Source organism: Cornus florida, unplaced genomic scaffold (genome assembly GCF_030987335.1).
Source record: "Cornus florida cultivar Cherokee Brave unplaced genomic scaffold, ASM3098733v1 CherokeeBrave_3.0.0_Hap2_Chr01, whole genome shotgun sequence".
NCBI lineage: Eukaryota > Viridiplantae > Streptophyta > Magnoliopsida > Cornales > Cornaceae > Cornus > Cornus florida.
Genome location: NW_026775571.1, coordinates 99,532,720 through 99,552,947, shown reverse-complemented (window position 1 = coordinate 99,552,947; position 20,228 = coordinate 99,532,720).

The window sequence follows — 20,228 nt, the reverse complement described above, 5'->3', positions numbered from 1 at the left end:
AGAGAGTTATAGAGGGAAAATAGAGGGATTTGTCGTCAGGGTTCGGCTGCGGATTAAAGGATGGACCTAAGAGAAGGGAAGGTGGAGCAATAGGAGATTGACAGTGAATTGGACGTCGTCGGAAAATCTAGGAAGACGGCGACAAGGTTTTTATTCAAAATCCATAGAGGCAAGTTCTTTTCTTCCTCTTTTCCGTTGGCTCGTGTTCTGTGCACCAAGATAGTCTCTAAGGTTTAATTAATCATTAACTGAGTTTTACATGTATAAGATATGCTATATTGGTGATCTGTATGTGTTGCAATTCACTCTGTTTCAGTTCGTGTTTGTTTGAGTTCCAGTGTTGTTCTTTAAGCATGTTAAACTAGTATTGTTGAAATTACTGTAATTGTTTTTAATCACTGTAAACAACCCATGGGGATGCTACTGGGATTAGATAAGACTCCTAAGTTTAGTATTGAAGAGGAACTGAGGGGTTGGAATGGCCGGAGATAGAGCAGACGGGCTGAAACAGAGTGCATCGGAGCAGGAGGCTCTCAGAGGAAGTGAGAGCTGGCTCCATAGAAGTGAGAGCTGGCTCCCACACATGTAAAGCCGGTTCCAAGGTCCTTGGGGCCGGCTCAAGGCTGATTGGAGCCTGCTCCCAAAGTTTTGGAGCAGGCTCTCTCTCAAAATTTGTTTCAGATGGTTTTTTTGACGCACTGTTTTGAACTGTGCGAGGCTTCCAATGTTCTGATGGTTTTGGGTCTTCACATAGGACTTAAGAAGATGGTTTTGGGTACCATTAAGACCTTAAATTAATTAAAATTCAGTTCTAAGTACTTGGGACAAACAGTATCAAATTAGCGTAATTGTGTTAGACTGTTACGAATGGAAGAGATTAATTGCTTAAACTAAATTTTAGCAATTTAATGGGAAACAACATGATTATAAAACTTGTTTTAAATGCATTATAGGGTCATTGATATATTGAATTTGATCTATGCATGCTTTGGAGGCTAATTGTTGAAATCTAAATATTTTTCTGCAATTACTTGGACTATGGATTTGGATTTTAATTGCTAGACTATTAAATTGTTTATGCAATTACTTGGATTAAATGCTTGGATTTTTAATTGCTAGATTATTAAATTGTTTATGCAATTACTTGGATTATGGATTTGGATTTTTATTGCTGGACTATTAAACTATTTTAGCAATTACAGAGACGGTATTTTGGGATTATAATTGATGTACTGTTTCAATTCTGTTTTATCAACTATTTGGATTATGTGGATTTATGTGATGTACTGATTGAGTTGTTGCATCATTTACGGATCATATGCATAGTATGCACCGGTATAGGACGGTGGTATACGGAGGAACGGATTAGATCAAAACGTTAATTCCAACCCATTCATACATATGGAATGGATTAACTAAAATGGTTAAATCCTACATGGATGCATGTCCTGTCAACTAAAACAGTTGAATGACATAACGGATGGTTGTTTATATTTATGTATTGGGAAGGATGTGGATTTTATTAAAACATTTAAATCCTAATTATATGTCGTGTCTGAGCGACGAATAGTTGACCGGCACGACATTGTATTTAGGTGGAGGTTATATATGTATTTATGATACTGCGATATGAGCTTGAGTCTCAGGATCGTTGATTAGGGTGCGTTTATGCAGTGGATGTATAGTTGGCTATAGTAGATTGAGGTGTACCCTGTTAGGTCTAGGTACTCATGCCCACCTTTTAGTGCGTTTTCATATGTTACCTTTTATTCAGGTTGAGACCCCTACTGTAGCTCAGTGAATGTCCCTTAGTGTGAATATATATATTTTACGGACTATATAGATATGGTTGAGACATCTAGGATGTATCTGCGTATCGGGTCTCTGTTTGAATTGTAGTTTGGATAGAACTTGTTCGTGGGTCTGACCCACTATTATTTTTTCAGGTATCAGATGGTTGCAGGTTTTAGAGCTTGTTCGTGCTGAGCAGAGATGGTCACTCATTCTTCCGACTGCATAAGATTGCTGTTCTATTTTGGTTTTTGGGATTTTCTTCCTAGCTTTGTTATCTTCAGTTTGGTTTTGAATAGGGGTCCACGTAGTATGGATTCCCAAGTTGTGTATGATGGAGGATGATTTGTATCAGATGATTTTATTAATCAATAAAAGTTTTTGGTTTATCGTTTTAGTTCTTTTCAGCGTTTTTATTTATTCTTGTAAATCATATTTATATTTCGTGTTCGTTAATTGCTAATTGGATTGATATCCTAAGGTGATCGGGCGTGGGCCTGGCCAACCTGCATCCAGAAATTTGGGGGTATCACATAGAGTGTAAGCCAGAGTCAAAGTTCGGTATACTTTGTTTTAAGCATAATGGATTGGTTTACTTTGGACTGAATAGTCCACGAGGTTTTTCCCATAACAGTTGACGTATTTTATCAACTAGGGTTTCTTCGCTAAAAATCCTGGTGCAATCTCTTTAACTCTAACTTATTTTACTTTTCATATATTTGTGATTGTGAATGTTTAAATTGGTCATATAATTTAATCAATCATAAATCGAGCAAGTTAACCTAATAATCAGATCTAAGTCATTAAAGGAGTTAATCACAATTAAAATCAACTGACTGTTTCCGCACTCTGCGTAACTCTTGTTTCATAATTTGGTATCAAAGCGGGATACTCGATATATAAAGTAGATCATATTTGTTGATTTATTGTTGATTTTTGTTTCATGTCTGAAAATTCATCTGTTCTTAATGTATTGCCTTTAACTCAGTATGCAAATTGAGTGGTCTAAGTTCAAAAAGGATTTTGAAAATTTGTTAGAGAAATTGAATCTTGCGGAACTTGATAGAGATATTTAGAAGTTAGAAGTTTCTCTCTCTAATAAGAATTTGGAAGAAATTGGCCATAAGAATTTAAATCTTCTTCATAAAATTATTTTCTGGAAAATGAGCTTAAGAAAGTAAATTTGTTTAATAAATCACTAGAACTTAAAATTGATAATTTTAGTAGTGAATTTGTTAAATCAAAATAGTCTTTACAGGAAGTTGGTATTGACACTTACGAAATTGATAAGTTGAAAGGAGTAGTTGAGAATTGGCTTAAACTTCAAAGAATTTGTATTTACAAAAATCTAAAGATGTTTTTGTAAAACTTGAAACCAAACCTTGTATTATTTCTAATTCTCCTAAACTTGTTTCAACATGTCATTTTTGTGGTGAAAAAGGGCATATCAAATATAAGTGTCAGAAAAGAAAATTTGAACTAAGGAAGAAATTGAAAAATTTTGAAAGTTCAAATTTGAGAAAGAAGAGGATTATGACTGTTGAGCCTTGTGACACTTTGCCTAGAACAGTAGGGAAATCATTGCATAATGAATCTAAAATTGTTTGGGTAAAGAAAGAGAATTTTAAGTGTCTTGCCATGCACATAACACTTAGAGCACTTGGTCCATGTAGTTGGTATTTTGATAGTGGTTATTTTAGGCATATGACAGGGGATAGAACATTGTTTACCACTTTTAAGGAATGCTCAATTGGTATTGTTACTTTTGGTGATGGTAAAGCTTCTATTGTAAGTGGTAAAGGTAAAATCAAATTTTTAGGAATTGGGGAGTTAAAAAAATGTTCTATATGTTAAAGGTTTAACTGTTAATCTGTTGAGTATTAGTCAAATCTGTGATAAGGAGTTTCAAGTCAATTTTACTCAACAAGGGTGTTTTGTAATTAATGAAAAAGGTGAATGCATTTTGAAAGGAACTAGAACTTCTGATAATTGCTATGTTGTGTTTTCAGATCCTTCACTAATGTATTTCTCTGCAGTTACTGATGAGGCAGTTTTATGGCATAAAAGACTTAGACATGTGAATTTTAATGATCTAGTGAATTTGTTTAACAATGATTTTGTTCGATATTTGCCTAAATTGAAGATGCCTAAGAATGAAATATGTGGTCCATTTCAATTAAGAAAACAAACTAGAGTGTCACATAATAGACTTATTCATAAAGTTACTTCTCGACCTTTAGAATTAATTCATATGGATTTAATGGGTCGCATAACACTTGATAGCATTAGAGGAAAAAGATATATGCTTGTTATGGTTAATGATTTTTCTAGATTTACTTTTGTTGCATATTTGAGGGAAAAATCTGATACTTTTGTGAATTTCAAGTCTATTTGCCAACTTATTCAAAATGAGAAGGGATATCAAATTAATCGAATTAGGAGTGACAATAGAGGTGAATTCGAACCAAATGAGTATATTGAATATTGTGATAAGAATGGCATTAAGCATGAATTTTCAGCACCTAAAACACCACAATAGAATGGTGTAGTAGAAAGGAAAATAAGACAATTGCATGTATGGCTCATACTATGCTTCAAGAGAATAAGATTACTAGTCACTTTTAGGCTGAATCAGTACGTTTTGCTTGTCATAACCTAAATAGAGTTTATCTTAGGCCTGGAATTAATAAGACTTCATATGAATTGTGGTATAATAGAAAACCCACTATTAAATACTTTAAAGTCTTTGGAAGTAAATGTTATATCCATAGAGATAAGGAACATTTGGGAAAATTTAACTCTAGGAGTGATGAAGGTGTATTTTTGGGTTATTCATAAACCAGTCGGGCTTATAGGGTTTTTAATCTTAGAACCAAAGTAGTTATGGAGTCTATAAATGTTGTATTTGATGATACAAAATCTAAGATAACCCCTTCTCAACTTAATGAAAAAGAAACTAATTTTGAAATCGCAAAAGAACCTACAATTCATGAGAAAGAAAGAGTTGAGGATTTAGGTGGAGAAAGTAAAGAGGTTGAAGAAGATGAGGATGAGGAATTAGAGGTCACCACTAATGAACTTGTAGGAATTCCTGCACCATCTCTAGATAGTCTCACTTCTAGCAGTTCTAGAGTTAGATTAAGTCATCCAATTGACAATGTGATAGGTCCATGGGATAAGCATGGTACTAAGAATACAATCCGTGATGATGTAAGACACTCATGCATTATAGATGATACAGTTCACTCATGTCACATGGCTTAGTTTGAACCTAAGAATGTTGATGAAGCTCTTCAAAATTCTGATTGGCTTATGGTTATGCAAAAAGAATTGTTTTAATTTGTAAAGAATGATGTTTGGGAACTAGTGCCTCGACCTAGTGATGTTAATATCATAGGGACCAAATGCATCTTTAAAAATAAACTTGATGAACATGGTCTTGTGATAAAAAATAAAGCTAGATTAGTTGTACAAGGATACACTCAAGTTGAAGGAATTAATTTTGATGAGACTTTTACACCTATTGCTAGACTTGAGTCTATTCGACTTCTTTTTGCTCTTACATGTCACTTTAAATTCAAATTGTTTCAAATGGATGTTAAAAGTGCGTTTCTAAATGGTATTTTGCAGGAAGAAGTTTATGTAGCACAACCAAAAGGTTTTATTGATCCACATAATCCTGATTTTGTTTTTCATTTTAAAAAGGTTCTTTATGGTTTAAAGCAAGCACTTAGAGCATGGTATGAGAAGTTGACTTCTTATCTATTGCACAAGGGCTTCAGAAGAGGATGAACGGATAAAACGTTGTTTATTTTCAGGAAAGGAAAAGATTTTCTTGTTACTCAAATATATGTGGATGATATTGTTTTTTGTGCTACATATGATAACCTTGTTCATACTTTTTCTAAAGATATGAGTAAAACTTTTGAAATGAGCATGGTTGGTGAACTGATTTTCTTTCTAAGTCTCCAAGTGAAACAACTTGATGATGGAATTTTCATATCTCAATCAAAGTATGCAAATAAGCTAGTTAAAAAGTTTGGTATGAAAGATTCAAAGCATATTCAAACTCCTATAAGTACTTCATCCAAATTGGATAGAGACTCTGATCCTAACAAGGTTGATCATTTCTTGTATAGGAGTATGATTGGTAACTTGTTGTATTTAGCAGCAACTAGGCCAGATATTTCATTTAGTGTTGGTGTTTGTGCTGGGTATCAAGCTGATCCTAGAGAACAACACATTCTTGCAATCAAACGCACTATTCGTTATGTCAATAATACATTGAATTATGGATTGCGTTATTCTTCTGAGTCTAACTCTAAGATTGCAGGCTATACTGATGCTGATTGGGCTGGTAATAAGGATGATAGAAAGAGTACTTCAGGTGGTTATTTCTATGTTGGTACTAATCTTGTTTCATGGTACAGCAAGAAGCAAAATTACATATCATTATCGTCTTGTCAGGCTGAATAAATTTTTGCTAGAACTTGTTGCACACAATTGCTTTGGATGAAACAGATGCTTTTGGATTATGGAGTTGATTAAAGTACTATTTCTATTTTTTGTAATAATACTAGTACGATTAATATTTCAAAGAATCCAGTTTTGCATTCTAGGACTAAACACATTGACATTCAACATCACTTTCTTAGGGAACTTATTGAACAAAATGTAGTGTCTTTGGAAAAAGTGCATACTGATCAAAATTTGGCTGATATTCTCACTAAACCATTAGATGCTCCTAAGTTTTCTCATTTTAGGAAATCTATTGGTGTATGTTGTCTTGATTAAATGCATTGCAAAGACATAGTTTAGAAAGAATCTTCATGCATATCTTGAGAGTCTAGATTATGTTTTTGGGAAGTTAAGTAAACCATATTGATTGAGTATGTTGAACACAACGATATTAATGACACATGAATTATCTATGGAAAGCATACAATGGCTATGAATTAATGCAATTAGTTTTGCTTACTTATTTCGTATAGTAAATGAATCATTGATAGCACATTTACTTAAGATGTCATTGTTTTGGTCAAAGATAATGTTGACATGATTGATCATTGTCTTGGAATTTAAACTTCATTTATGTGTTTTAGACCAAAAGAGTAAAAAGAAAACAAAATTGAAAAACAGCTTGGAATGAAAAAAAATTTGAAAAAGAAAGAAAAATATTTGCTATTTAGAAAAAGGTGAGATGGAAAAGGATAACTTTGGGATTTGTTCGAAAGCTACCTTAACTCGAAACAAATGGGAATAAGGGAAAGAGCTGGCTGCCCATAAGCGTGACAGCGGCCAATGTGCAAAAAGAAAAATGGAGCACAAAGAGAGATATATAAAAATAAAAATAAAAAAATTGTCTTTTGTACATGTTAATTGTTTGATTTCTAAGGATATGTGATATCATTGATTTATTATCTGGGATATGAACAATTGACAGATCATATGTTTTTGGAACTTGATGGTGATTTAACTACACTTACTAAGTTTGTGGAACTTCGAAGAATTGATCTTGATTATTTCTGTTGATACATATAATCTTGTGGAGTGTACATTTTCATTTGTTTCAATTTCCAAGATTTATATGGTTGGTTGCTTCCTATTTCTAGGATATTTCTTCCTTCGGACTCTTATTAATTTGTGACAAAAAGGGGGAGAAAGTTTAGAGTTTTATCATTCAGGTGGAGAGATTCTTTTGCATTAAGAGGGAGACCTTTTTGCAAAAGACCCATTGTTCATTGCATTACCTATGCGTTGATATTCAGGCATTAAAATCTGTCATTTTATGCTTGTGTTTATTTTCTTGATTAAGCTTCACAGGTAGCTGCGTTTGAGCTAATGTGCAGATTACAGGTTGCTACATGTGTTGAAGCTTCATAAGGTTCAAGAAAATTTACGCGTTTTAATTTCCTTTAACATTCAATGTAATTTACTTTCATGCTTGGGTAGATTGCTGAATTGTTTTTAGGGTTTTGTCATGAAATTGCCAAAGGGGGAGATTGTGAGATATATATTTTGTAATTGGCTAATTTTGTTGTCAAAACAAGTCCGATAGAGTTGTAATTTTTCAATTCAAAATTTAGAAGATTGAAGATCGGATACGGATTTGAAGAAGGTCAAGTGTTCATGATATACTACACACAAGTTTTTACATTCTGTTCATCTTGAACTAGTTCAAGATTTATCGAATAGGTTCAACATCATCAAAATTGCAAAATTTCAAGACTGGCCATCTTGAACCGGTTCAAGAATTTATGGAATTTTTTACTGGCCATCTTGAACCGGTTCAAGATGGTTGAACCGGTTTAAGAAGTCCTGGATGTATCAGGTTTCCAGGTTTTCTTCTTCTGATGTTTCCTTTTTGATCCCATCTTCCTTCCAAGTCCTATGTACGAAATTTATCATATTTACTGAGGGATTAGAATTTTCAAAACACTATATAAACCATGTCATATATATATTAGTTTATTCACGACTTTAGGGAAAATCAGTTCTATATTTTGAGAAAGCCTTTTAGGGATAGAAAAATTCAAAAAACCAAATCTGATTCTTCTGAATTTATTTTTGAGGTTGCACATATATATTCATGAGTGATTTAGTTGTGTTGTTCTCTATCTCATCAGAATTGGAGCTGTATTGAAGATTCAGATATTTTAGATAATCAGCAGGATTTAATTCTTCTACAATCGAGTTCAGATCTTGAAAAACAGAAATAAACGCTATCACACTTTGAAAGGTTTAGAGCATTCGTGTAGTGTTATCTGATCTACCTACTACTCTTCCACAAATATCAAGTGTAAGTCTGAGGTCAAGTTGCCGTTGGATGGGGAGTCGCAAAGCCAGAGGATCGTCAGCGGTTGGTGTGGTGTAGAACGATAGGGTGTAAACCAGAGTCAAAGTTCGATATACTTTGTTTCAAGCATAGTGGATTGGTTTACTTTAGACTGAACAGTTCACGAGGCTTTTCCCATAATAGTTGACATATTTTATCAACTGGGGTTTCTCGCTAAAAATCCTGGTGCAATCTCTCTAACTCTAACTTGCTTTACTTTTCATATATTTGTGATTATGGATGTTTAAATTGGTTATATAATTTAATCAATCATAAATCGAGCAAGTTGACCTAATAATCAGATCTAAGTCATTAAAAGAGTTAATCACAATTAAAATCAACTGACTGTTTCCGCACCCCGCGTAACTCTTGTTTCACAATTTTTCTTACTTAAATTTAGTGAACTTAAAACTTCCATGCCATCTCTTTCAAAAGTTCATTTAAGAATCTGTCTACACGAATACGTGAAAATTACGCTCATGCTTTTCATGTTCATATTGGACTAGACAAAAGTTTTACGATGGTTGTCAATCCACTTCATGCAACCCTCTTCCTTTTTTCTGGGCTTGGGACTGGCTGGGTAAATATAAGGAATTAAACATGACATTGTCTACATCATGCTTTTCTTGTATGACTTTTAAAAAAAAAAAAAAAAAAATTAAAAAAAAAGTGTAGAAGATTCATGATAAAGGTAGATCTATTAGCTAACCAGATTGCAGAAAACAGAGCAAATCCATCATATAAAAGAATACTTAAATTATTAAATCTGAGAAACTCATTCGAGGTTTACCAATAAAATATGAGTACCCTATTATGATCCTGCACCTCCTCCAGTCCCAGCTGCTCCTAAAGTCGATACAGGCACTCACAATATATGGTCACAAATCTCAAACTAACATTAAATCAAATAATTCAACTCAAAGACCATAGCAACAATGTCCAGCATTCATTTTCCTACAAATATTGATGAGCCTTGATATAATTCAGTTTACAGTTTAGACCACACAACGATTTACAAAGCTTTAATTGAGTGTTATACATAAAGTGCAACAATGAATCACTTGACAAGCATTGAATTAATCTCATGTTCATAGAACTTTTTTAGATTTAAGATGATACAACTTTTAAGATTAGGGCATAAATTTAATTCGCTTGTATTTGCAAGGGATGGAATACCTCCGAATCAAAAGACAATCATAAAATCAACTTGATACCCACTGAACAATTCCAATGTAAATCAGTTTTTCAATTTCTCAACATGGATTCCAATTTTTTGTCTTTTCTTCATTTGAGGTCATTAATATTTCAATATAATGATTTCAAATTTCAGTTTTGGGATGTTTAACATAGCCCACCTACGTATATGGATTCAATTGCTATTGTTTGTATAAAAATTGAAAAAGATTAAAAATAAACAAGGTACTAAAACACATACCAAATATATATATATATATATATATATATATATTTTGGGGGGGGGGGGGGGGGGAATTTATCAAAAGTGTGGAGGCCATTAAAGAAATTACGCACACAATAACCATAAGATTGATTGCGAAAACTTACAGATATATAGTTGTCGATTTTAATCACCAATCGAGAGAGAGAGAGAGCTCCGATTGACACGAGAGAGATTAAAAGCAACAAAAAAGTAGATCTTCCAAATTCAATCGATCCTCCTCACTACGTTTCTACAAATGAATTCTTTCTTCGCCCTGGTTTTTTGTATGTATATCGCTCCACGCCGAGAAGAGTGTGGTAAGACGAAACAGAATGAAACAGCTGCAACTGGTGTGGCACCATCGACTATACAAAGAGAGTATATGATGTTAGGTTGCAGAGTGAGAGAGATGAGAATGAGAAGCCGAACTGGCCGGCGTGAGATAATTGCAACTGGTGTACAGAAAGAGTAGATAGATGATATACGACGTTAGGTTAAGTTGTAGAGTGAGAAAGATGAGAATAAGAAGAGAGAGAAAGTGGGTTTACAATATTACAATACCCAAAACGGTGTAGTATGAAACCAGGCTCATTTGAGACAATTTTTAGACCGTCCCAAATAATCTATCCCAATAGTCTCATTTTCCTACCAAAAATAACCACACTCATTTGAGACAATTTTTAAACCATCCCAAATAATCTCCCAAAAGCCTCATTTTCTTGTATTGAAAGTTTTGAATTTTTTAGATGAAAAATCTATAAATTCATTCCTTTTGATTTAAAGCAATTCAAAACATTTCTTAATGAATAATAAATTACATATTGTACTTATTTATGATGTTTTTTTTTACCTTAATAATTATTTTTTATATACATTTTTGAGCAGTTCTAGACATATTGAAAAAAAGAAAAAAGAAATGTGCATCACCACATGCATTTTGTATGCAAAAGCTATTTCATCAACTGAATTTTTTATTTTAGACAAGGGAATTGAATTCATTTACCAGTTTATTGTTTATTGGATTGTTATGGATCCAATATGAATTATGTCGACAAGGTTTGACTTGGTATGGATTCTATGTTGGGTTTTAATCAAATAAATAACATGTAGAAATTAAAATTAATCATGAATTATAGAAAGATTTTTTGATATCATACCTGATTAGAAGATTAAACTTTAGATTTCTTTGAGAATTCCTTAGTGCCCTTTAAGAGATCTGAAAATTTAGAGCGCTTTACCCCCTTCTGAGAGTTGTCGATACGATAGGTCTGAATAAGGGTTTTAAAACCCTTAGGGTCAGTTTGGTATGATGGGTTTGAAGGGAAAGGGAAGGGAAGGGGACGGAGGGTAATAAAAAAATTGTGTTTGGGTAAAGTTAGTGGAGGGAAAGGGAAGGAGAGGGAGGGGTTTGGAGGGTTATTTATAAGCAACGTACAGTAATTTTTTAACCTTCCAAAATTGGGAGGATAAGGAAGGAAAGGGAAGGCAATGGCATACAAAATATTTGTTAGGCCAATTTTACCCTCAAATTTGCTCTTCATATTAGGGCCTGTATTCAGCGCGGGAACAAAGGAAGGCGTATATTCAGTGCGGGAACAAAGGCGCCAAAATTCACTGGTATAAGAAGAAATAGGAGAGAGAAAAGGGGGAAGTGGGTTCACGTATGGGAGAGAGAGAAGGGGAAGTGGGTTCAATGCATGGTCTCTGTGCCGGAGGAGGAAGTTGATGATAGAGATAGAAGGGAAAGGTTTGTAACGGCTCCTTAAATTTCCTAAATCCATGCTCTCGGCATCTCCAAGAAGAGCCGCCTCTAGAAATAGGTTGAGCCGGCTCCTTTATTGGCCTGCATACACCAACTCTCGGGATTTCTCAAATGCCCAAGAGAGCCGGCTCCAGCAACTACTTGAGGCGGCTCCAAAAAAAATGTGGAGCCGGCTCCACAAAAAGGAAGAGCCGGCTCCACTCATCTACATCCTTCCTATTTCACTCGGCACCTCTCAAAAACCCATAAGAGCCGGCTCCATGATCATGGTTGAGCCGGCTCCCTTCAAGTGTCCTATTCCCATTATATCTCGGCACTTCCTAATTTGGGGTCATTATTGAAACATTCCAGAGAGCAAACTGACTTAGGAGACTTCATCTTGCTTTGGGCGAATTCTTCCATATGATGGGTTCCTTCACTAGTATGTTAAATCCATGAAATTCCCTCTTCAATTTATATATATTCCTGCTCTTAATTTTTAGTCAAAATTAGCACAAACATAATTCACTATAGAATCTTTTGGCGTCTTTGATTCTTTTCAGTTGAAGATATGGTATTTGCAAGAAATTGGTGGATCTGTATGTTCGATCCACTTCATGCCTTGGGTTGTTAAGTTTTTTTTTTTTTTTAAATAAAGTCAGAAAGAACCTAACTTACTGTTTTATGTTGTTGATCATCATTGATTACATTTGTGATCAAACCCCTCTCACCCAAAAAAGTAAGAAGCCAAATTTAAAGATTAAATTAATGATCATTTTTTTACTTTTCTCTGTTGTTACTTGCTTGAAGGAAGATCTAGTAATTGGGAGCCTGCTCTACTCATATTGGAGCCTCCTCTACTTAAAGTAGAGCCTGCTCCATTCATATTGGAGCCTCCTCCACTTTTACTTGAGCTGGCTCCTTTTATAAGATTTGATACATTAAAGAAGATCTACACTAAACTATATTGAGGAGACTATAGTTTAAGCAACCATCATTGGGTACAAATGCAGCGATCTTCTTCCCATTCTTAATCAGCTGCACACGAGCAGATTTTCTCATGGCAAAGTTGGGCTGCTTAGCCTCAATACCACTGCATAAATTAGTTAAGTGCTGTTGAGTTTTGAAATATTGATTTGGAAAGAGAAGATGAATGTGGCATTTGCTACCAAACTGAGCCTTAGAACCGAATCTTGGGGCAAAAATATTGTTGCATATTTAAATCTAAAAATTTATCTTTTAAAATATATAAAGGGCATAATAGTAAATTTTTTATTATCCTTCCCTTTCCTTTCTTTTCCCAAACATGATTGTTATCCTTCCCTTTCTTTTCCTTCATTAATCAACCAAACACGATTGAGGATTAAACTTATCCTTCCCTTCCCTTTCCTTCCCTTTCCCTTATAACTAATGTTATCCTCCCCCTTCAAACCCATCCTACCAAACATAGCCTTATAGATAATAATAACAGGGGGGGACGGCTTCTCTACAAACAAGCATACCTAAGTCTCCCTTCCTACCATGGAAACTTAGATATTAATGATTAGAATTAAATCATACCAAATAAGTTGAAAAACCACAATCCAACGTTATAAAATCATACTCCCAATTAGACCACCAAATTGAAAAGTACAACCCATTCAATCAAGTATCAATAATCACATTGCAATCCTATTTTAGAAAACGTAGTGCATAGGACCATAAAATAATTTTTATTATTTATATATAAAAATTTCCAACAATCGCCCACTTGATCCATGCACTTTAAGTTTTATAAAAATGACATTATGAATTGCAACACACTTTAGAAAAAATCGAGTGGCCACTCATTTTGTTTTATAAAAATATAATTATCAAAATAGATGGATTAATACTTTAGAACACTTTCCTCCATAGTGGATCATGAATACATAGACAAGTAATATATTAGTCTAAACAGTTCCATGATCTCAAAACCGATTCCATCTAGGATTCAAGCAAATATAATAGTTTTTACTGTATTTCATGAGATATGTAAACTGCATGTGGTCTAAACGCACGCCTCACTATCCGTCCTGCTTCATACCATCGCGGTATGTCACCTGAACATATTACAGTAAACCGCTAACCTTTTGTTCAGTGTGAAAGTTTACCGATATGGAGCCAATCCCATATCTAGCCCAAATTATCCTCATGGAGTGTGAAAAAACTCTCACAGGCAAACTTTAGTATTTATGTTTGGATTTACCAATGTGGTGTCAATCTCACATCTAGTCCAAACAACTTCATGAGTGTATTACTACTCCCAGAAAAACTTATGTTTGGATTTACCGATATAGTGTCAATCTCATATCTAGCCCATACAACCTCATGAGTGAAATACCACTCCCAGACAAACATAATAGCACGTGCATAAACCATATATATCAAGATAATAATAATGATGCATCGTAACATTATTTTGGATGCAAATAACTGTCACCATAAGGTGTAAACTGGAGGAAAAATAATTGTCACCACAAGGCGTAAAGAAACTAACTGTAATGTAACATATATAAAAGAAATACCGGACATTATAACATAATGACTATTGAACATCCGAATCACGTGCTTTATAAATACTTTATTATTTTCGGCTGAAGACCTTTAGTGAGAGGATCTACAATCAAATTTTATACTCTATCTGGGAACCTCAATAACACCTTCCTTAACTTTCTCACACATGAAAAAGGTACTTTATGTCAATAGGCTTACTACACTTGGTCACACTTAAATTTTTCCATATACTTAATTAATATAAACCTTTAGAGAAAGTCCAAATATGCTAGTAGCGTGATCTCTATAAATCATAATGCCAAGGACATACTTTGCATACACCATATCCTTCATGTCCAAAACTTTACATGAAATTCTTAATATCATGTATCACATGAACGTCATTGCTATCTAGCAAAATATTATCAACATATAAGACAAGGAAAGCAAAATAACTCCCACTAAACTTAAGGTATATACATTTATCCATAACATTCTCTTTGAACCTATTATTAGTAACCACTGTATCAAAATTTTGGATACCACTACTATAAAACTTGCTTAAGCCATAAATGAGTGATAATGAAAGAATGACTCTTAAAGAGTCCTTTAATGAAATTGGAGAAAAATCTCCAAGAAATCAACACTTAACTTTTGCTTAAGTACTTCGTCATCAATTTTTTTTTTTTTTTTTTTTTTTTCTTATATCCACCAGACACCTCAAAAACACCAGCTACAACATACTTCCAAACTCTTGAAGATCTCCTAAGCTAAACTGGCTTAGGAACTAGATTGGAAACTGAAAAAATAAATAAATAAAAATAAATAAATAAATAAAAATACCTGCAAATGAGAAATAACTAAATGAGTGGGAATAGCTAAAAGAATGAGAATAAGAACTATAAATAAAACCACTAAAGAAAGTGGAATGAAGTCTGAAATAAATGGACCAGATACTAAAATTTGTTTATCTGTAAAAAGAAACTACAGTATTCTAAACTTCCACTGGATTCGCCACTCTCATCAAATTTGTATGATATATATCAATAATCTTCATAAGTAGACTAGACAGAAAAATCTTCAATTCTTTAATCTTTTAAGATGCCTAATAAAATAATCATTGATAGTGTGAGTATCAAGCTCATTGATATCTTCATTATATAACTCTGTCTCTATATAACATTCCTACACTTTTTATTTTTTACAACTTTATTCTGTTCAGGAAAACTAGGAGTGGTGTACTGTGGCACAATGTACTGCTCTTTAAGTATGTACTGAAAGTACTACAATTTACACCCTCCTTATCCATTCTCCCAATAAAACTCACCACCTTAGTCCAATCTTAAAACCATAATCACTATACCCAACTACTTTCAACTTTAGTCTGGCATATTTTACACACGTCAGGTGTTTCAGACTTTTGGTGAATTAAGTACACAATCATACCTTGAGAACCCATCAATGAAGACAATGAAATACCTTTACCGTAAAGGAGCTACAATAAAAAATGGACCACAAAATTCGCTATAAATATAGTCTAAAAGACCAAATGACCGACTAGCCTCAAAATTGCGTTTCTCTGTATCTATCCTTTGATACAACTAACGTATAAAATTTGTGGCCCAATAATCTCATGCTTGACCAAGCGTTCAAATATCTTTTGAGAGACATTCCCCAATATCCTATGCATAACATAGATGAATCCTCTCTAACCAAAACACGATTTTATTCGAACGGTATCGAGTCAATTGAAAACAAGAAGCAGATATGATCACATCTGGATCCATCTACCATGTCTATACCTATACTTTTACCAAGTTTGGCTCAAATATTAACATGGCAATTTTCTTTCCTACTTCGTTTTTCTTTTTCACCACAATAACCTTTTTCTTTTTTATGTCTTTTTATTTCTACAAAACCAACATTTATCATTCCATGATCAACGTCTTTTCATGTATTGTTCTGTCTTTTTTTATTCTGTTTAGCATTATATACTTTCTTGCCACATAGTTTATTCTTGAAACAATTCTTGCTGTCACGGCAAAATGAGCTGACTCGATTTTAACACCCTTAAGTCGCTCCCCTTCAATCACACAAAGTGCTAATAGCTGGTTAATGCCACATTTAACTTCTTGTGAATTATAATTCACCCTGAATGCTGAAAAAAAACCTAAGTAGAGAATAGATTACCAAGTGGACAAATAACTTATCATCAAATATGATTCCCTACTACCTCAGATCATTAACCAACTTACACATCTTATAGATGTACTCCCTCACTAAACCATTGCCATCAAATCTGACTAACATAAACCATATCGGATAATAGTATTGTAGTTGATTCTTAATACCCATTAACTCTTTCTTGATCAAATCAAGAAGCTCCTTGGCAGTATCAAAACCAAAATACCACCATGAATAATATCACCAATAGAAGCATAAATTAATCTAATGGTGTGGTAGTATCTTTAGTCCACTTTAAAATTCAACAACTTATCTACCTAATAAGACTCTGCACTGGGCATTTAGGTTTCTTCCTAAAAAAAACATAGACTCGTAGTCCAAGAAACCCAATATAATATCAAAACCTGTCTTCTACGCAATATAATTTTAATCATTTAATGGTTCAATCCCTATGAGTTATCTTTAAATTCCGGAAGCGTCTATAACCTGACTAAATGTTATATTGAACAACACCACATAAACAACATATAAAATAATATGTTACAGTTTTAGGAATTATTACTTTAATTTGTGTTTAGAGTTTTAAGCCGAATTTCTCACGATGTTTTACTATGTGCAAAAACTGTCCACCTTGCGAGAACAAATAAAATGCCATCTAAAATCACTTTTTCGCAGAATTTTAGATTTTATTTTACCCCCAAATCTGCGATAAAATCGCACATAAACCTATTTGATTATACTTAAATTATTGTTAAACACTTCCACTACCTTTTGGAAAGAGAGTTATTTAGTCATAATTCAAGCACTCTCAAATATTCTACTCAATTATTCCACACTATCTTAAAATTTTAAAAAAAAAAATAATCACTTCCGTGACCGTGTCACCTTTTGGCAGACATCACCCACTTTGGCTACCACATTTGAAACGGTCATTTTACCGGTCTTCCTAAACCCCAAGGAAGAACCTAAACTACAGAAGTTCCATTTATTTAAGTTCAACAATTTCTTTATAATACATATAAACTAAACCCAAATATTATGGAACACTTGATTAATTTCACTGTAATATAAATGACTTTAATACAAATAAAATAAAGCCACCTAATACATTTTAAGAAATTACAGTGAATAATATAATAATAACATGCACATCAATCAAGATTTAAAAATCTCAATTCTTTATATACTTTAATTAAAATAAAATAACAAAAAACTTGATGCATGTATATTAGATATCCGATGAATAATTTAAAGTAATTGCATTTTTAAATCAATTAGGTTAATACTGCATACTTATGGCATGCAAGTCCCATAAGTTTTTCAACCTAAAATTAACAATAAACTTGAATCTTTAAATTAATCAAATCAATAATACTTACTTATGGCACGCAAGGCCTATAAGTTTTTCAACTTAAAATTGAACAAGTATCATGAATTACTCAATAAAATTATTAGACAGAGAGCACAGCTCGACTGCTACGCAACTTCACATTAAACCATAAAAGTCACTCGTATTTATATATATTGCATCAAATAGTTTATTCATACAAAATATATATGGACAATCAAATCATTCCATTATGATGCACGTAATTCAAGATCAATTTCTCATATTAATGCATACTAGAGTATTTCATTCAAGAATCATATACAAATCAAATTCTTGAACAACATATCAATATGGATTAAATTTAATTGAAAAATAAATAAATAACTTTTTATAACCATTCATGTACATAAAATAAACTTAAAAATAATTTATTCAATGATTGCACAAGTGGGACATAAATAACGAACCCATGAGTATGATATCAAAACCAAATCATCTCAGTTTTATATGCAGTCTCCAAAAGATTCTATAATTATTATTATAACTTTTGAACCTTTCATCTCAAAGGATATAATATCATTCCATCCCTTTGAACTTAAATTAACAATGAATTCAAAATATAAAATTTGAATTGAAATTTTTTATACCAAACAGAGTGTATTACCCATATACAAGGTCAAATATATATATATGCGAGAATACACAAACCTATATTACTTGTGACATCATTCTTATCATGTACCAATAAAATTATATGTATACCATACACATGGGATCATGCAATTTCGTCACAATTTTGATGGGATTACTATCAATTGGTTAGTGAAAATTTAATATATAATACAAGGAATTACTACCTCCCATGGAATAATTTAAAATTAATTAAATATTCAATCCAATGCCATTAAAACCATTCTCTTTTCCACCTTGTTCGGCGTGCAACTTTATGAAAAAACCAAATATTGATTACAATTACAAAACAAACCGATTCATGCTTAAAACCATTTTTCTTTTCTTCCTCTTTCGGCGTGCTAATTATATAATAGTATTTTTAAACAAAATCTTATATGCTTATATATATAAATCAAGTACAAACACACACAATTTACAACCTTACATCTTTGATCACTCACGAAAACCGAGGACACAAAGACATAGAAAAGAAAAGAAAAGAAAAATTTAAGCAACCAGTGGGATTTCAAATATTTCAATAGTAGATCATAAATTAATCTTTTCAATTTTTTTTTGATTTTTACAAACCCTAACTTGGCTCTGATACTAATTGTTGGGTTTTAATCAAATAAATAACATGTATAAATCAAAATTAATCATGAATTAAAGAGAGGTTTTTTGATATCATACCTAATTAGAAGATTAAACTTTAGATATCTTTAAGAATTCCTTAGTGTTCTTTAAGAGATTTGAAAATTTAGAGTGCTTTACCCCTTTTTAAGAATTGTCGATACGATAGGTTTGAATAAGAGTTTTAAAACCCTTATATATTACAACTACAGGGGACCTAAGTCTCCTTTCCTATCATAGAAACTTAGATATTAATTATTAGAATTAAATCATACCAAATAAGTTGGAAAACCACAATTCAACGTTATAAAACTATACTCCCAATTAGACCACCAAATTAAAAAGTACAACACAATCCATCAAGTATCAATAATCACATTGCAATAATATTTTAAAAAACTTAGTACATAGGACCATAAAATAATTTTTATTATTTATATATAAAAATTTCCAACATTCTAAACATTCAAATTAAGATGAAGAGTTGGATTTGATGTTGAAGGCATTGGCTCAAAATGTATTCCGTTTTAACACATGTCACAGATTTATTTATTTTTTTTTTTTTAATTTTTTTTTAGGGGGTTACAAGAGGGAGAGAGCGCAAGCCTCGGATACGAACTCCCAGACGAAAAATAACTCAATCAGTCAAGCAACATTCAATTACTTTGTTATTAGCTTTTAAAATTACTAAATTGTCTTTTAAAATTTGAATATTTTTGCTTTTTAAAACTTTAATTTGCTTAATAATCCATAATGGATTGTGATCTTCTCTATAATGCAGAAGCGGTACGAAGACATTCCAGTGTTGGGATCAAGGGCACCTCAAGAATAACCAAATTTCTCACACACAACCTTCTCAAGTTCGGAAATCAAACATGTCTTATCAGGTGATCATTTTGGTAATCTTGTCATAGGATAAGAGCTATGTATGTTGTGCTAAATTTCTACCTTCTGAAGTTCTGAAATTAAATGTTGTAATTTACCAGGTAACATTTTGGTAAATTTGTTAATCTGTAAGTGTTATGTTATGAAAAATTTCAACCTTTTGAAGTTATTAAATTAAATGTCTTATCAGGTAGGACTTTGGTGAAAT